Source organism: Hyperolius riggenbachi, chromosome 2 (assembly GCF_040937935.1).
Source record: "Hyperolius riggenbachi isolate aHypRig1 chromosome 2, aHypRig1.pri, whole genome shotgun sequence".
Lineage (NCBI taxonomy): Eukaryota > Metazoa > Chordata > Amphibia > Anura > Hyperoliidae > Hyperolius > Hyperolius riggenbachi.
In genome coordinates this window covers 558,832,769-558,846,241 of record NC_090647.1, presented here as the reverse complement: position 1 = coordinate 558,846,241, position 13,473 = coordinate 558,832,769, and the positions used below count along the sequence as shown (strand labels likewise).

Sequence of the window (13,473 nt, the reverse complement as noted above, 5' to 3'; positions counted from 1 at the left end):
ATAACGTTTAAAAAAAATTGTGTGTTATATTTCGTTTAAAAATAATGTTTTATAAAGTTATAAATCATTAAATAATGTGTATAAAATCGGCAATTTTAAAAACGTTAATCTTCCCTGTTTAAAAATTGAAATTTATAATAACGTTTTATAAAACATTAATAAGAATTTTACTAAAGCTATACCTAACCCTACTCTCACACCGAACCCTCCCTGTACCTATCCCTAACCCCTAGACCCCCCTGTTGGTGCCTAACCCTAAGACCCCCCTGGTGGTGCCTAGCCCTAAGACCCCCCTGTTGGTGCCTAAACCTAAGACCCCCCTGGTGGTGCCTAACCCTAAGACCCCCCTGTTGGTGCCTAAACCTAAGACCCCCCTGTTGGTGCCTAAACCTAAGACCCCCATGTTGGTGCCTAAACCTAAGACCCCCCTGGTGGTGCCTAACCCTAAGACCCCCTGTTGGTGCCTAAACCTAAGACCCCCCTGTTGGTGCCTAAACCTAAGACCCCCCTGTTGGTGCCTAAACCTAAGACCCCCCCTGTTGGTGCCTAAACCTAAGACCCCCCTGGTGGTGCCTAAACCTAAGACCCCCCTGTGATAAGCATTAATAACTTTTTTAAAAAATATGGTGCGGTTTTTCGTTTAAAATGGTAAAAAAAAAAAAAAAAAAAAAAAAATTGTACGGTTTTTCGTTTAAAAGTAATGTTTTAAAAAAATATTGTACTGTTTTTCGTTTAAAAATAATGTTTAAAAAATTATAAATCATTAAATAATGTGTAATCATGAGAAACAGTTATAAAACATTAAAAGTCTCCGGGCGCCGCTTTTAAAACGTTATTTTTCTCCGGCGCCCTTTTTTCCTGTTGGGCGCCGATTAAACGATATTTATTATGGGAGTGAATGGCGGCGCCCTTTTTGTCCACCTGCCTTATGCGCCCAAATTTCCTGCTTCCGCAGAGAGGGGCCTGAAGGGGGGAGATGCATCACAGAACCACAACACTGAAGAACTTGGCAGCCTTCCAGACACAGGCTGACAAGTCTGACAAGAGAGAAATAAGTTGATTTATTACAGAGATGGTGATAGCAGAAAGTGCTGCAGTAAGCCAGAACACATTAGAATAGCTTTTGGAACTTGTCGGATGATAAAAAACAGGATGCAATTTTTGTTACGGAGTCTCTTTAAGTAAGAATCTGTTTGATTTTTTTTTTTGCACTTCCCATTGACCTTGATAAAATTTTAGAAAAATCACGATCGCAGCAAATCTGCCAAAATTTTACTGTGATTTTGAAGCAAGTCAATAGGAGCATAATTAAAAAAAAACGGATCGGTGTGTCTCTGTCCTAAGGGTGGCCATACATTCATCACTCTTCTCATTCATTTCATGCAGATTCAATTTGGATTTTTTTTTTATTACATCTTTGAACTTTTATAGACATGTTAGATAAACAGGAGACTGTGAAGTAGGGAATTAAGCTTTGTGCTGTGACATGGGACTGGATGTTACAGCAATAAAAGCTGAGCGCTGCAATGGCTGAACAGGTGCCAGGTCGGCCCCATAGCCGCCCGCACTGTGTGACAGGTGAACGCTGTGTTCCCGGGCTGCGCAGTGACAGGTGAGCGCTGAGTGCCCAGGCTGCGCAGTGACGGGTGAGCGCTGTGTTCCCGGGCTGCGCAGTGACAGGTGAGCGCTGAGTGCCCAGGCTGCACAGTGACGGGTGAGCGCTGTGTTCCCGGGCTGCGCAGTGACAGGTGAGCGCTGAGTGCCCAGGCTGCGCAGTGACAGGTGAGCGCTGTGTTCCCGGGCTGCGCAGTGACAGGTGAGCGCTGAGTGCCCAGGCTGCGCAGTGACGGGTGAGCGCTGTGTGCCAGGCCTGCGCAGTGACAGGTGAGCGCTGTGTGCCAGGCCTGCGCAGTGACAGGTGAGCGCTGTGTGCCAGGCCTGCGCAGTGACAGGTGAGCGCTGTGTGCCAGGCCTGCGCAGTGACAGGTGAGCGCTGAGTGCCAGGCCTGCGCAGTGACAGGTGAGCGCTGAGTGCCCGGGCTGCGCAGTGACAGGTGAGCGCTGTGTGCCAGGCCTGAGCAGTGACAGGTGAGCGCTGTGTGTCAGGCCTGCGCAGTGACAGGTGAGCGCTGTGTGCCAGGCCTGAGCAGTGACAGGTGAGCGCTGTGTGTCAGGCCTGCACAGTGACAGGTGAGCGCTGTGTGCCAGGCCTGCGCAGTGACAGGTGAGCGCTGTGTGTCAGGCCTGCGCAGTGACAGGTGAGCGCTGTGTGCCAGGCCTGCGCAGTGACAGGTGAGCACTGTGTGCCAGGCCTGAGCAGTGACAGGTGAGCGCTGTGTGCCTGGCCTGCACAGTGACAGGTGAGCGCAGTGTGCCAGGCCTGCACAGTAACAGGTGAGCGCTGTGTGCCAGGCCTGCGCAGTAACAGGTGAGCGCTGTGTGACAGGTGAGCGATGTGTGCCAGGCCTGCGCAGTAACAGGTGAGCGCTGTGTGCCAGGCCTACACAGTGACAGGTGAGCGCTGTGTGCCTGGCCTGCGCAGTGACAGGTGAGCGCTGTGTGCCAGGCCTGCGCAGTGACAGGTGAGCGCTGTGTGCCAGGCCTGAGCAGTGACAGGTGAGCGCTGTGTGCCAGGCCTGAGCAGTGACAGGTGAGCGCTGTGTGCCAGGCCTGAGCAGTGACAGGTGAGCGCAGTGTGCCAGGCCTGCGCAGTGACAGGTGAGCGCTGTGTGCCAGGCCTGCGCAGTGACAGGTGAGCGCTGAGTGCCCGGGCTGCGCAGTGACAGGTGAGCGCTGTGTGCCAGGCCTGAGCAGTGACAGGTGAGCGCTGTGTGCCAGGCCTGAGCAGTAACAGGTGAGCGCTGTGTGCCCAGGCTGCGCAGTGACAGGTGAGCGCTGTGTGCCAGGCCTGAGCAGTAACAGGTGAGCGCTGTGTGACCAGGCTGCGCAGTGACAGGTGAGCGCTGTGTGCCAGGCCTGAGCAGTGACAGGTGAGCGCTGTGTGCCAGGCCTGAGCAGTGACAGGTGAGCGCTGTGTGCCAGGCCTGAGCAGTGACAGGTGAGCGCTGTGTGCCAGGCCTGAGCAGTGACAGGCGAGCGCTGTGTGCCAGGCCTGCCCAGTGACAGGTGAGCGCTGTGTGCCAGGCCTGAGCAGTAACAGGTGAGCGCTGTGTGCCAGGCCTGCGCAGTGACAGGTGAGCGCTGTGTGCCAGGCCTGAGCAGTAACAGGTGAGCGCTGTGTGCCCAGGCTGCGCAGTGACAGGTGAGCGCTGTGTGCCAGGCCTGAGCAGTAACAGGTGAGCGCAGTGTGCCAGGCCTGCGCAGTGACAGGTGAGCGCTGTGTGCCAGGCCTGCGCAGTGACGGGTGAGCGCTGTGTGCCAGGCCTGAGCAGTAACAGGTGAGCGCTGTGTGCCAGGCCTGCGCAGTGACAGGTGAGCGCTGTGTGCCAGACCTGCGCAGTGACAGGTGAGCGCAGTGTGCCAGGCCTGCGCAGTGACAGGTGAGCGCTGTGTGCCAGACCTGCGCAGTGACAGGTGAGCGCAGTGTGCAAGGCCTGCGCAGTGACAGGTGAGCGCTGTGTGCCAGGCCTGCGTAGTGACGGGTGAGCGCTGTGTGCCAGGCCTGAGCAGTAACAGGTGAGCGCTGTGTGCCAGGCCTGCGCAGTGACAGGTGAGCGCTGTGTGCCAGACCTGCGCAGTGACAGGTGAGCGCAGTGTGCCAGGCCTGCGCAGTGACAGGTGAGCGCTGTGTGCCAGGCTTGCACAGTGACAGGTGAGCGCTGAGTGCCCGGGCTGCGCAGTGACAGGTGAGTGCTGTGTGCCAGGCCTGAGCAGTGACAGGTGATTGCTGTGGGCCAGGCCTGAGCAGTGACAGGTGAGCGCTGTGTGCTAGGCCTGCGCAGTGACAGGTGATCGCTGTGTGCCAGGCCTGAGCAGTGACAGGTGAGCGCTGTGTGTCAGGCCTGCGCAGTGACAGGTGAGCGCTGTGTGCCAGGCTTGCACAGTGACAGGTGAGCGCTGTGTGCCAGGCCTGCGCAGTGACAGGTGAGCGCTGTGTGCCAGGCCTGAGCAGTGACAGGTGAGCGCTGTGTGCCAGACCTGCGCAGTGACAGGTGAGCGCAGTGTGCCAGGCCTGCGCAGTGACAGGTGAGCGCTGTGTGCCAGGCTTGCACAGTGACAGGTGAGCGCTGAGTGCCCGGGCTGCGCAGTGACAGGTGAGTGCTGTGTGCCAGGCCTGAGCAGTGACAGGTGATCGCTGTGTGCCAGGCCTGAGCAGTGACAGGTGAGCGCTGTGTGCCAGGCCTGAGCAGTGACAGGTGAGCGCTGTTTGCCCAGGCTGCGCAGTGACAGGTGAGCGCTGTGTGCCAGGCCTGCACAGTAACAGGTAAGCGCTGTGTGCCCAGGCTGCGCAGTGACAGGTGAGCGCAGTGTGCCAGGCCTGCGTAGTGACAGGTGAGCGCTGTGTGCCAGGCTTGCACAGTGACAGGTGAGCGCTGTGTGCCAGACCTGCGCAGTGACAGGTGAGCGCAGTGTGCCAGGCCTGCGCAGTGACAGGTGAGCGCTGTGTGCCAGGCCTGCGCAGTGACAGGTGAGCGCTGTGTGCCAGGCCTGAGCAGTGACAGGTGAGCGCTGTGTGCCAGACCTGCGCAGTGACAGGTGAGCGCAGTGTGCCAGGCCTGCGCAGTGACAGGTGATCGCTGTGTGCCAGGCCTGAGCAGTGACAGGTGAGCGCTGTGTGTCAGGCCTGCGCAGTGACAGGTGAGCGCTGTGTGCCAGGCTTGCACAGTGACAGGTGAGCGCTGAGTGCCCGGGCTGCGCAGTGACAGGTGAGTGCTGTGTGCCAGGCCTGAGCAGTGACAGGTGATCGCTGTGTGCCAGGCCTGAGCAGTGACAGGTGAGCGCTGTGTGACAGGCCTGCGCAGTGACAGGTGATCGCTGTGTGCCAGGCCTGAGCAGTGACAGGTGAGCGCTGTGTGTCAGGCCTGCGCAGTGACAGGTGAGCGCTGTGTGCCAGGCTTGCACAGTGACAGGTGAGCGCTGTGTGCCAGGCCTGCGCAGTGACAGGTGAGCGCTGTGTGCCAGGCCTGCGCAGTGACAGGTGAGCACTGTGTGCCCAAGCTGCGCAGTGACAGGTGAGCGCTGTGTGCCAGGCCTGCGCAGTGACAGGTGAGCGCTGTGTGCCAGGCTTGCACAGTGACAGGTGAGCGCTGAGTGCCCGGGCTGCGCAGTGACAGGTGAGTGCTGTGTGCCAGGCCTGAGCAGTGACAGGTGATCGCTGTGTGCCAGGCCTGAGCAGTGACAGGTGAGCGCTGTGTGCCAGGCCTGCGCAGTGACAGGTGAGCGCTGTGTGCCAGGCCTGCGCAGTGACAGGTGAGCGCTGTGTGCCAGGCTGGCGCAGTGACAGGTGAGCGCTGTGTGCCAGGCCTGAGCAGTGACCGGTGAGCGCTGTGTGCCCAGGCTGCGCAGTGACAGGTGAGCGCTGTGTGCCAGGCCTGCGCAGTGACAGGTGAGCGCTGTGTGCCAGGCCTTCGCAGTGACAGGTGAGCGCAGTGTGCCAGGCCTGCGCAGTGACAGGTGAGCGCTGAGTGCCCGAGCTGCGCAGTGACAGGTGAGCGCTGTGTGCCAGGCCTGCGCAGTGACAGGTGAGCGCTGTGTGCCAGACCTGCGCAGTGACAGGTGAGCGCTGTGTGCCAGGCCTGCGCAGTGACAGGTGAGCGCTGTGTGCCAGGCCTGCGCAGTGACAGGTGAGCGCTGTGTGCCAGGCCTGCGCAGTGACAGGTGAGCGCTGTGTGCCAGGCCTGCGCAGTGACAGGTGAGCGCTGTGTGCCAGGCTTGCACAGTGACAGGTGAGCGCTGTGTGCTAGGCCTGAGCAGTGACAGGTGAGCGCTGTGTGCCCGGGCTGCACAGTGACAGGTGAGCGCTGTGTGCTAGGCCTGAGCAGTGACAGGTGAGCGCTGTGTGCCCGGGCTGCACAGTGACAGGTGAGCGCTGTGTGCTTGGCATGCACAGTGACAGGTGAGCGCTGTGTGCCAGGCCTGAGCAGTGACAGGTGAGCGCTGTGTGCCAGGCCTGCGCAGTGACAGGTGAGCGCAGTGTGCCAGGCCTGCGCAGTGACAGGTGAGCGCTGAGTGCCCGGGCTGCGCAGTGACAGGTGAGCGCTGTGTGTCAGGCCTGAGCAGTGACAGGTGAGCGCTGTGTGCCCGGGCTGCGCAGTGACAGGGGAGCGCTGTGTGCTAGGCGTGCGCAGTGACAGGTGAGCGCTGAGTGCCCGGGCTGCGCAGTGACAGGTGAGCGCTGTGTGTCAGGCCTGAGCAGTGACAGGTGAGCGCTGTGTGCCAGGCCTGCGCAGTGACAGGGGAGCGCTGTGTGCTAGGCGTGCGCAGTGACAGGTGAGCGCTGAGTGCCCGGGCTGCGCAGTGACAGGTGAGCGCTGTGTGTCAGGCCTGAGCAGTGACAGGTGAGCGCTGTGTGCCAGGCTTGCACAGTGACAGGTGAGCGCTGAGTGCCCGGGCTGCGCAGTGACAGGTGAGTGCTGTGTGCCAGGCCTGAGCAGTAACAGGTGATCGCTGTGTGCCAGGCCTGAGCAGTGACAGGTGAGCGCTGTGTGCCAGGCCTGCGCAGTGACAGGTGAGCGCTGTGTGCCAGGCCTGCGCAGTGACAGGTGAGCGCTGTGTGCCAGGCTGGCGCAGTGACAGGTGAGCGCTGTGTGCCAGGCCTGAGCAGTGACCGGTGAGCGCTGTGTGCCCAGGCTGCGCAGTGACAGGTGAGCGCTGTGTGCCAGGCCTGCGCAGTGACAGGTGAGCGCTGTGTGCCAGGCCTTCGCAGTGACAGGTGAGCGCAGTGTGCCAGGCCTGCGCAGTGACAGGTGAGCGCTGAGTGCCCGAGCTGCGCAGTGACAGGTGAGCGCTGTGTGCCAGGCCTGCGCAGTGACAGGTGAGCGCTGTGTGCCAGACCTGCGCAGTGACAGGTGAGCGCTGTGTGCCAGGCCTGCGCAGTGACAGGTGAGCGCTGTGTGCCAGGCCTGCGCAGTGACAGGTGAGCGCTGTGTGCCAGGCCTGCGCAGTGACAGGTGAGCGCTGTGTGCCAGGCCTGCGCAGTGACAGGTGAGCGCTGTGTGCCAGGCTTGCACAGTGACAGGTGAGCGCTGTGTGCTAGGCCTGAGCAGTGACAGGTGAGCGCTGTGTGCCCGGGCTGCACAGTGACAGGTGAGCGCTGTGTGCTAGGCCTGAGCAGTGACAGGTGAGCGCTGTGTGCCCGGGCTGCACAGTGACAGGTGAGCGCTGTGTGCTTGGCATGCACAGTGACAGGTGAGCGCTGTGTGCCAGGCCTGAGCAGTGACAGGTGAGCGCTGTGTGCCAGGCCTGCGCAGTGACAGGTGAGCGCAGTGTGCCAGGCCTGCGCAGTGACAGGTGAGCGCTGAGTGCCCGGGCTGCGCAGTGACAGGTGAGCGCTGTGTGTCAGGCCTGAGCAGTGACAGGTGAGCGCTGTGTGCCCGGGCTGCGCAGTGACAGGGGAGCGCTGTGTGCTAGGCGTGCGCAGTGACAGGTGAGCGCTGAGTGCCCGGGCTGCGCAGTGACAGGTGAGCGCTGTGTGTCAGGCCTGAGCAGTGACAGGTGAGCGCTGTGTGCCAGGCCTGCGCAGTGACAGGGGAGCGCTGTGTGCTAGGCGTGCGCAGTGACAGGTGAGCGCTGAGTGCCCGGGCTGCGCAGTGACAGGTGAGCGCTGTGTGTCAGGCCTGAGCAGTGACAGGTGAGCGCTGTGTGCCAGGCCTGAGCAGTGACAGGTGAGCGCTGTGTGCCAGGCCTGCACAGTGACAGGTGAGCGCTGTGTGCCAGGCCTGAGCAGTGACAGGTGAGCGCTGTGTGCCAGGCTTGCACAGTGACAGGTGAGCGCTGTGTCCGAGGTGAGGATAAAAATTGTCAGAGTTCAGGTTACGGGTTGGTAAACACAGACTTCACATCCCCATTGTGATCTGCTGCTATAAGGTAAACTTTACAGAACAAGCCAGCACCGCTCCTGGGAAAAAAGGAAGGACAAAGACTTTATGAATGCGAGCCAGTGAGTCTTTTATTATACAGGGTGTACACTGGAGGTTATGTACACCTGCCAGCCAATCAGCTGCTTAAAGCGGACCTGAACTCAGAACTTCCTCTCTGCTCAAAAAGATACGCAACAACATAATAACTTTTAAAGAAAAACATTTCTTTGTTACAGCTGATACAAATTCTGCAATAAATCTGCAGTGTGCCTGCTTCCTACTTTCATGGAAGCAGAAATAGGGTTAACATCCTGTGCTTACAAATTAGCTGCTCTGCCATGGCAAAAGAGATTCCCGAGCTAACACAGCTGAGAGATCAAATTACAGGTGTGATTAGTCACAGATGAGGGGGATTAGACAGGCTAAACACTCTAAATACATACAGGGTGCACTTCTCTCTGTTTTCCCTCTATCCTGTGCAAGAGTTCAGGTCCACTTTAACCTTCTTAGCGGTGACCCCGAGCTGAGCTCGGGGTAAGCCGCCGCGGAGGATTTCTCAGGCCCTCGTGGGCCGACTTTTCTAATTTTTTTTATTGCTGCGTGTTCGGGTCAATCGCCGCCGCTCGCCGCTGATGCGCCGCTACCCACCGCGATACAGGTCCCTCCCGCATACCCCTTGTGCAGCCTGGCCAATCGCCGCCAGGCTGTGCTATGGGGTGGATCGGGACTCCCTGTGACGTCACGACGTCGATGACGTCACGACATTCATCGCCATGTCGACGGGGGAAGCCCTGAAGGAAATCCCGTTTAGAATGGGATTTCCGGATGGGCTTTATCGCCAGCGGCCATCGGAGGGGTGGGAGGGAGGCCGCAGGGAGGGGGGAATCATGTAGCTAGTGCTAGGCTAGCTACATCATAAAAAAAAAATTAGGCTTAAAAAACCTCCCGCGGCCGCGAAGCCGCAGAACAATTAACCGCCAGGAGGGTTAAAAGGAAACTTAAGTGAAATTTAAAAAAAAAAGATTTTAAGCCTCCTGGACTCATACTGTGCACACGACGTCCTCCTGCTCCCCTCCGGCCAACAGCGATGAACCCTGCCAAGCTGGCCTGTCGCCACCAGTCTATGGCTACTGCGCATGTGCCCCCGAGCCACGCACACCCTAGTCGCGTTTCCACTGCTGGGAGCGTTCTGTGCATGCGTAATAGCACTTTCTGCATACTGCGCATGCATGTTTCTCTTTAAAGGTGCCCATCAACGGTACAATTTGTAGTGACCGACCGTATATTCACTCAATTCAGATCCTATTGCATGAAAACAGAGGAGCTGGCGGGTCCAATTGATCCTGAAAAATCATATTATTGATCGCTACCTTAACCATTTAAGCCTTTTGTACGTATCTGCTATGTTCAAAAGGCCGCTGCCGCGCAGCTGCGCGCTCCCGCAGCGATCGCACGTGCACCCGCACACTCCCGTACTGCCACCCGTTAGCCCGGAGATCAATGGGAACATAGTTCCCATTCATTGATCTAAGCCCCCATTAGAAAGATGGACTGCTTCTATGTGAAGCCGCTATCTTAGAAAAAAAATATTTGACTGAAGCCATCTTGTGGCCAAGTTGTAATACTACATCTACATACATTTTTTTAAAAAAATCACACAATAAATTACATTTAAAATTAAAGGAGTACTGTACGGGGTCGGGGGAAAAGAGTTGAACTTACCCGGGGCTGCTAGTGGTCTCCCGCAGACATACTGTGCCTGCGCAGCCACTCACCGATGCTCTGGCTCCCGCCAATGGTTCACTTCCGGAATTTGCGACTTTAAAGTCGGAAAACCACTGCTCCTGCACCCTCGCTTTCACTGATGTCGCCAGGAGTATATTGCGCAGGCCCAGTACGGTATGCGCCTGCGCAGTATGCTCCTGGTGACGTCGGCGGGAGCGAGGACACAGGCGCGTAGTGGTTTTCCGACTTTAAAGTCGCAAATTCTGGAAGTGAAATGCAGGTGGGGACCGGAGCATCGGTGAGTGGCTGTGTGGGCACAGGATGTCTGCGGGGGACCATTAGAAGCCCCGGGTAAGTTCAACTCTTTTTCCCCCGACCCCCCTACAGTAGTCCTTTAACTGTATACCTCCCAACTATTAAAAAAAATTACAATTAAAAAAAAAACCCCCAAAAACATAAATAGTTACCTAAGGGTTTGAACGTTTTTAATATGAATGTCAAGAGGGTATGATACTATTACTTTTTAAATTATAAGCTTGTAAATAGTGATGGACGCAACACTGAAAAAATGCACCTTTATTTCCAAATAAAGTATTGGCGCCATACATTGTGATAGGGACATATAAATGGTGTAATAACCTGGACAAATGGGCAAATAAAATATGTGGGTTTTGAATATGGTAGCATGTATTATTTTAAAACTGTATGGCCGAAAACTAAGAAATAATGTTTTTTTTTCCTTTTTTTTCTAAATATTCCCGTTATAAAGCATTCAGAAAAAAATAATTCTTAACACCCAAAGAAAGTCTAATCGGTGGCGGAAAAAACAAGATATAGATCAATTCATTGTTAGTGAATAATTAGTGATAAAGTTATTGGCGAATGAATGGGAGGTGAAAATTGCTCAGATGCAGTGAAAAACGACTGAAAGTTGAAGTGGTTAAAAAATGTTTAATCGGCGTGGCAGATTTTTTAATAGAATTATTCACAACTAGTTTTGATCTGACCGCATAATAATTCTTAAAGAGACACTGAAGCGAAAAAAAAATGATGATATTATGATTTGTATGTGTAGCACAGCTAAGAAATAAAACATTAAGATCAGATACATCAGTGTAATTGTTTCCAGTACAGGAAGAGTTGAGAAACTCCAGTTGTTATCTCTATGCAAACAAGCCATTAAGCTCTCCGACTAAGTTAGTGGTGGAGAGGGCTGTTATCTGACTTTTATTATCTCAACTGTTCCTGGACTATTTACTTTTCCTCTGCTAGAGGAGAGGTCATTACTTCACAGACTGCTCTGAAAGAATCATTTTGAATGCTGAGCGTTGTGTAATCTGCACATATTATAGAGTGATGCAATGTTAGAAAAAACACGATATACCTGAAAATAAAAGTATGAGAATATTTTCTTTGCTGCTAATCTTCTAGTAATTATTCATAGTACACAACCAATTCACTATATCATATTTTTTTTTCCGCTTCAGTGTCTCTTTAAGTGGTGTGGATCGATTAAATACAATCTTTTCTTTTTATTTTAACTAGGAAACCACAGATTCTCAAAAGAATTGCGTACCTCACTAAGCCGCTGCCCACACTAAGCCACTGCCACATTAAGCCACCGCCCACACTAAACCATCGCCCACACTACGGCCTCTTTTCGCTATATGCTGAAAATCTGATGCATTTTAACTTTCAATAAAAGTACATTGAGAAAAAGCTTTCGTTTTTTTCAATGTACAGAGTGAAAAAGGCCGTAGGGAAACTTGGACATTACCTTGGACACCAGTTATCCTTTCAGTTATAACTGACAGCAACTGATTTAGTGTAAGAGGACCCTAAGCCGCCACCCACAGGTCCCATGCATACTAACAACCTTTGGTAAGTAACTATATAGCATGATTCTATCAAAATATGATCGTTTTGTAAATCACACCATTGATAGGCACCTTAAAGCAGGGCCGTTTCTTGGGCAGTGCGGGCAGGGGGACCGCCCTGGGTGCACACCGGCAAGTAGAAGAAGGGGGCGCAGTCAGAAGGACATAACCACCAGGGAGCTGGTGACGTGCGGCGCAGCCAAACGGAAGAAGAAGATTACCAGCATGATCACCTTCCTTGACTCCGCCTACGCTGGCTGCGTCAGACATCAAGTCATCATCACATCACCACCGCGTGATGACACCTGATGTCCTGTAGTGGTACTGCAGGCTGTCACCACCACGTGATGACACCTGATGTCCTGTAGCGGTACTGCAGGCTGTCACCACGCGTGATGTCACCTGATGTCCTGTAGCAGTACTGCAGGCTGTCACCACCGCGTGATGACACCTGTTGTCCTGTAGCGGTACTGCAGGTGGTCACCACCGCGTGATGACACCTGATGTCCTGTAGTGGTACTGCAGGCTGTCACCACCACGTGATGACACCTGTTGTCCTGTAGCGGTACTGCAGTTGGTCACCACCGCGTGATGTCACCTGATGTCCTGTAGCAGTACTGCAGGCTGTCACCACCGCGTGATGACACCTGTTGTCCTGTAGCGGTACTGCAGGCGGTCACCACCGCGTGATGACACCTGATGTCCTGTAGCAGTACTGCAGGCTGTCACCACCGCGTGATGACACCTGATGTCCTGTAGCGGTACTGCAGGCTGTCACCACCGCGTGATGTCACCTGATGTCCTGTAGCAGTACTGCAGGCTGTCACCACCGCGTGATGACACCTGTTGTCCTGTAGCGGTACTGCAGGCGGTCACCACCGCGTGATGACACCTGATGTCCTGTAGCAGTACTGCAGGCTGTCACCACCGCGTGATGACACCTGATGTCCTGTAGCAGTACTGCAGGCTGTCACCACCGCGTGATGTCACCTGATGTCCTGTGGCAGTACTGCAGGCTGTCACCACCGCGTGATGACACCTGTTGTCCTGTAGCGGTACTGCAGGTGGTCACCACCGCGTGATGTCACCTGATGTCCTGTAGCAGTACTGCAGGCTGTCACCACCGCGTGATGACACCTGTTGTCCTGTAGCGGTACTGCAGGCGGTCACCACCGCGTGATGACACCTGATGTCCTGTAGCAGTACTGCAGGCTGTCACCACCGCGTGATGACACCTGATGTCCTGTAGCAGTACTGCAGGCTGTCACCACCGCGTGATGTCACCTGATGTCCTGTGGCAGTACTGCAGGCTGTCACCACCGCGTGATGACACCTGTTGTCCTGTAGCGGTACTGCAGGCGGTCACCACCGCGTGATGACACCTGATGTCCTGTAGCAGTTCTGCAGGCTGTCACCACCGTGTGATGACACCTGATGTCCTGTAGCGGTACTGCAGGCGGTCACCACCGCGTGATGACACCTGATGTCCTGTAGCGGTACTGCAGGCTGTCACCACCGCGTGATGACACCTGATGTCCTGTAGCGGTACTGCAGGTGGTCACCACCGCGTGATGACACCTGATGTCCTCTAGCGGTAGTGCAGACTGTCACCACTGCGTGATGACACCTGATGTCCTGTAGCGGTACTGCAGGCTGTCACCACCGCGTGATGACACCTGCTGTCCTGTAGCGGTACTGCAGGCTGTCAGTGCGCGGCGCCCATGGAGGAGTCGGCTTTCTGGACTCTCTTCCTCTGTGTGTTTTCCTGGTCCCTGCTTCCTCCTGGATGGGCGGCTGGTCACTAGTAAGTAGGCAGATCTACTCGTGACCTGTGGCTGTGTGACTGTCCCTAAAGAGTAAGGGTTCGCGAGTACACGGGGTGGGGGGGGGAA

At 55.5% G+C, this 13,473-nt stretch overlaps 1 protein-coding gene across 4 annotated transcripts in view; it reads right to left on the bottom strand.

Annotated features, from left to right (window-relative positions):
• SIDT1 (SID1 transmembrane family member 1) overlaps positions 1–13,473 on the bottom strand; it is a 161,642-nt gene that overhangs the window by 134,981 nt on the left and 13,188 nt on the right. For 3 of the 4 annotated variants that reach the window (XM_068270905.1, XM_068270907.1, XM_068270908.1), the window contains exon 1: positions 11,482–11,523. The exons of the other annotated variant lie outside the window; for it this stretch is intronic. The gene's annotated coding sequence lies outside the window, so the exon portion shown is untranslated. Of the gene's footprint in view, positions 1–11,481; positions 11,524–13,473 lie in introns of those variants that run through there. 4 annotated transcript variants of the gene reach the window in all.